Raw genomic sequence first — 6,000 nt, 5'->3', positions numbered from 1 at the left:
GTTAAGTCCCATTGTGCTGAGAGCCATTTGAACCATTTTAGGCGACGTGGCAGAATGGCCGTAAGGAGCTGTCGAGTTTGGACGTATTCGTGGTCACGATATAAATAATTGCTCGATTTGTTGATGTATCAACATAGACTGTACAAGGTTTCTACAACGAATGGTGTACCACAAAGCTTAAGAGCAGTGATCGTAAAAGAGCCTAGCCACCAGGGAACCGAGATGAGTGTCACCACGCCTTGTGAATGGCAACCACTTACAAACCCGACAAGAATTACGACTCGAAATGAACACAGGGCTGTCTCAAACAGTGTCTGAGTGAACATAGTGAAGATATCTGTATACCATGCAATTTTGCAGCTGGGTAAATCGCAAAAGACCGTTGGTCGCAGCACGTCATATGTTGCACATCCTCAGTGGGCCAGATAACGCAGAAACTGGACAGCAGAATTCATGTACCAGTACTATCGTTGTTAAGATTGTAGAGTAGTCAACTTTCAGAGGTATTCATGTGGGTGAAACTATGAAAAAAATGTCGTGTAAATGTGGCCTCTGATGTGCATACGCTAAGTATTATGAGAACTTGTTCACCTTCGATACTGAGGAACATATCTCTTCTACTGCAAACTCTCTGATTTCCACATTTTCTGAGAAGGTAGTATGGACAAAAATAAGAAAAAATAGTCCAGTAAATAAAGACTCTAAAATGCATACCGTAAGAGGTATGGGCGCTTCGTTAGCAGAAGATGCATGTTGCACGGTAGTGGAGTGCTCATAACTCATGAGGTATGCATTTCAGACCCCGCGTTTACTAGACATTCTATCCCTGTTTTGATCCATATTAACGCATCTGAAAGTTGTCTTCCCTGAAATCTTAGCAACAACAGTACCATTGTCAGATGTATCACAACGCTCTTCGTTTACATTTTACGATTCGGTCGTTGCCGAATCAGGGCCCCTTTAAACAGTTTTATACACTTACTCTTGTCCGTCATCCTTGAAAGTTGTAACATCATGACGGAATCACCCTGTATGATAGTCAAACACGCTGTAGATTCAGCAACTGAAAGTATCCGTTAGCTACGAGTCAAATTGTCCGCCTCCGTAACTGACCGGTCTACAGCATCCGCGATAAATCTCCGGCACTGCCAGGGATTTATCTTTGGTGGAAGAGCTGGAACTGGGTGCACTATAATCTTATTGAGGCCAATTGAGGAGATACTTGAGCGAGTAGCTGCTTGTTCAATATGACAAAAGCTCCAAAAGAACTGGCAGTGTGGTGTAGTAAGCCCACGCCCCTCCAATCCCCACATGACGCTATATGGAGGAGGACGTCACTGTGGCTGGTCGGCTTTGCCGTGGCTCCTTGAGCCAGGCCACGGAGTCCATTTTAAATGGCAGTCTAATCAAGTAAATATTAAGGTGCGATTGTAGACATACAGCAGGTAATATAACTGAGGAAGCAACTGTTTTCTTCAAGCTAGCAGTTCCAGTTTCTAATTTACTAGCTTAAATATCGCTGGCGTAAATACAAACATTGCTAACTGGTACAGCGGTTGTTTTTATGTAGTTAATGTAACAGACAAGTTAAGTTTGTATAATTTGGTTGTTCTCTATTAGCGAATACGTTTACTCACTCCACATCCTTTCTGATGTGGTATGTAGAACACGATGACTTAATGAATGAATGAGAAAACGTGAATCTGCTATTTCGCGGATCATGAAATTCGTGCTAATGCTGTATCCAATGAGCACAGAGATTTTTTTTCCACGCGGTACAGCAGTGGTCTTTAGGTCACCTGTTCGGCAGGTGGGTATTCGTTTCTACAAAACCACAAACACTTCACGCTAATGTTTAGGATCATAAATCATCTCTTATGTTAGAGTCAGTTCCATGTTCCAAGTCTATATTCAGCTTTGACCGTAAAGTTGACGTAAACTTATTGTGGTGCGGCTGTTTCAATTGACGGCAAAGGACAACTCTTCGTGTCGATTATTTGGTGAATTTTCTATACGTGGGACACGGTGAACAGTGTTAGCTTCCCATATCTACGACAGCGTGTTGTACAGGTGGTTAAAAGCTGTTGTTACGAAGTAATGAGAAATAGTAACGACTGGACAGTGTACTGTTTTGTTAGAGAATAATTTTGACCGGATATAACTTCTAAATAGCACTTCATGAATCGGTGTATAAGGAACGATCAAAAAGTTTCCGTCTTCGGGCGTTGCTGTATCGTATATGAAACCTAGCGCGACTCGGTTGCGGGTATACAAGCACCGACATGTATGTCAATGGTTAGTTAGCTTTCGAACGAAAACTTTTTGATTGGCCTTTGTAATTTGCGCTCTTATACACTGATGAGCCAAAGAAACTGGTATAGGCATGTGTATACAGAGATATGTAAACAGGCAAAATACGGCACTGCGATCGCCAAAACCTATATAAGACAACAAGTGCCTGGCACAGTTTTTAGATCGGTTACTGCTGCTACAATGGCAGGTTATCAAGATTTAAGTGAGTTTGAACATGATGTTGGAGTCGGCGCACGACCGATGGAACAGAGCATCTCCAGGGTAGCGATGAAGTGACGATTTCCCGACCATTTCACGAGTGTACCGTGAATATCAAGAATCCGGTGGAACATCAAATCTCTGACGTCTCTGCGACTCGAAAAAGATCCTGCAAGAACGGGACCAACGACGACTGAAGAGAATCGTTTAACCTGACAGAAGTGCAACCCTTCTGCAAATTGCTGCAGATTTCAATGCTTGGTCTTCAACAAGTGTCAGAGTGCGAACCATTCAACGAAACAATAATCGATGTGGGATTTCGGAGCCGAAGGCCCACTCGTGTATCGCTGATGACCGCATGACACAAAGCTTTACGCCTCGCCTGGGCCCGTCAACACGGACATTGGACTGTTGATTACTGGAAACATGTTGCCTAGTCGGACGAGTCTCGTTTCAAATTGTGTCGCACTGATGGATGTGTACGTGTATAGAGACAACCTGATGAATCCATGGACCCTGCATGTCAGCGGGGGACTGTTCAAGCTGGTCGAGGTGCTGTAATGGTGTGCGACGTATGAAGTTGGAGTGATATGTGATCCCTGATATGTCTAGATACGACTCTGACAGGTGACAAGTACGGAAGAATCCTGTCTGTTCACCTTCATCCATTCATGTCCATTGAGCATTCCTATACACATGGCAATTCCAGCAGGACAATGTGACACCCCACACTTCCAGTATTGCCACAGAGTGGCTTTAGGAACACTCTTCTGAGTTGAAACACTTCCACTGGCACCGAACTCCCCAGACACGAACATTATTGAGCATATCTGGGATGCCCTACTACGTACTGTTCAGAAGAGATCTCCACCCCTCGTACTCTTACGGATTTATGGTCATCCCTAAAGGATTCATGGTCTCAGTTCCCTCCAGCATTACTTCAGGCGTTAGTCGAGTCCATGCCACGTCGTGTTGCGGCACTTCTGCTTGCTCACGGGGGCCCTGCACTATATTAGGCACATGTACCAGTTTCTTTGGCTCTTCAGTGTACATTGCACAGTGAAGATTGGGCACATCACTTGTTAGTAATAGAGTAGAAGGAGCCATCTACTAGGGACTTACCTGTAGCCCGAAAACAAGAACATTAAATCACTTTTGTTGTTTCTAGCCATTTGCGTATGCTGTCACTGAGCGTGTGGAAGAACGAAGTTACTCCGTGGAATAGGACATTGAATTCTGTTTTAAACTTGGGTTTCATGTGATGTAGTTTAAGATTATAATCTTGTTTATAGTGTTTCACATGCAGTAATTTTAGCCAGGTCGGAGTTCAGTGTATAAACATTCAGAAACTTATGATTCTTGCATCTACATATTGAAAATAACTCATGAGTATTATTTGTTTAGGAGCAGCAAGGAAACAGGGAAATGAATTTTATACGTAAAATTGCGATAACACAGATTGATTCGGAAAAGGACGAAGTCCTGTGAGCAATTAGTGAAAAAGAATTGAAGTATAACAGTATTATCTAGTGCAATGACGTACCACCTCGTGATACTGATATTGTTTCAATTTGTCTGCATTCAACGAAATAAATAAATAACAGCTGAAATCACCACTGTACACATACTCACACTAAATAGCTCATAAACAAAATAGTTTTATTTATTTTCTGAGACATTGTAAACAATGTTGTATTCAAACACATTTAAAATCAGTCCATAAGCAATTATGTTTAAAGTGTAAACCATAAAGGCTTTTATTATCAGAAACATAACTCGAGAATGACACGCAGACAGCACGCACGCACAAACGCGCATTCACTCAATCACTCACTCTCTCTCTCTCTTTCTCTCTCTCTCTCTCTCTCTCTCTCTCTCTCTCTCACACACACACACACACACACGCGTAAGTAGAATACGCAACGTTCACATTGTTGCAGATAGGTTCATTTTATATTAGTATTTTAGTAGCATAAAAACGCCAAAGAAATTCGTCCTCTTCAAAACAATTTTTGACTTACAGAAACTGCAATCATTTCTATACGTGTAGCGGATCAGTAGCGTTCACATTTTCACTCTGCCTTTCATCTTTATGAGTTTCTGTGTAAACGATATTAGTATCAAGAATGTTTTGAACAGTAATAACGTTATTTGTCTTCACTGCCTGATTATTTTCCTATTAGGATGCAGAAGAGTCAGATTTCGCACTTGATGAAACGTTTTCTTGTGAGAAATGAGGAAGATGATTTCCTTTTCTGTTTTGTCAAAGGATGGTCCCTTGAAAGGAAAGTACTTCTGTTTATTACTGATTTAATGTAGGCCGACCACACTTGCTCAGCTTCGAGCTTACAAGTGCGCTGTGTATCAGATATCCCACATTGGTCTCAAACATCACCACCTGACGGGTTTAGGTAATCCACAGTGAGGATGTGATTCTAAAGGGCTTGTTTGCTTGCTTTAGAGTAAAATCGACGACGGGAACACTTCAAGTCGATTGGCTGGCGTAACCATTAACTAGCTGAGCCCTCTAGCATCGCCACACACCGCAATAACGAGTGTCAGTTTTCAAACATTGACGACGCGAGAAAAGTTAGATTTATCTAGATAACGATCGATAAGGAGGTAGCTAATGTCTACTTCATCAGACAAGACGTACGGCGTGAATAAGACGGTGTAAAAAGAAGGAATTATCTGAGTGGAGAGAAATCGGTAGATTTCATTAGCATGTACAGACAAAATAACTGTTACAATTTCAGATAAAGTGGATGATGTGTTCGGGAGAAAAAGTTTCACAAACTGAGCAAGTCAATAACGCCTTGATCCAATCTTTGCCGGCCGGAGTGGCCGTGCGGTTCTAGGCGCTGCAGTCTGGAGCCGAGTGACCGCTACGGTCGCAGATTCGAATCCTGCGTCGGGCATGGATGTGTGTGATGTCCTTAGGTTAGTTAGGTTTAATTAGTTCTAAGTTCTAGGCGACTGATGACCTTAGAAGTTAAGTCGCATAGTGCTCAGAGCCATTTGAACAATTTTTTTTATCCAATCATGGCCCTTGCACAAGCAGTTATTCGACTTGGCGTTAGATCGTACAGTTGTTGGATGTCTTCTGGGGGATTATCATTCCAAATACTATCCAATTGCCACGTTAGATTGTCAACATCTCAATCAGGTTGGAGGGGCTGTCCATAATGTTCCAAACGTTCTCAGCTGGGAAGAAATCCGACTACCTTACTGGACGAGGTAGGGTTTGGCAAGCAGGAGGCAAGCGGGGGAAACTCTCGCTGTGTGCGGACGGGAAATGTAAGCCCAGGATGGCTTCCCATGAGAGGCAAGTAAACGGAGAGTGGAAGATCGTCGACACACAACTGTTTTCCAAGGGTGCTGCGGATGACAGTCAAACGTATTCTGATGTGACGAGCAATGACATCCCTGACTGTGAGTTCCTGACGTCTGGCAATACGGCGGGCAACAGTCAGTCTGGTAATCACACCA

The sequence above is a fragment of the Schistocerca americana genome, chromosome 7 (genome assembly GCF_021461395.2).
Source record: "Schistocerca americana isolate TAMUIC-IGC-003095 chromosome 7, iqSchAmer2.1, whole genome shotgun sequence".
Taxonomy (NCBI): domain Eukaryota; kingdom Metazoa; phylum Arthropoda; class Insecta; order Orthoptera; family Acrididae; genus Schistocerca; species Schistocerca americana.
Note: the sequence above shows the minus strand (reverse complement) of the source record.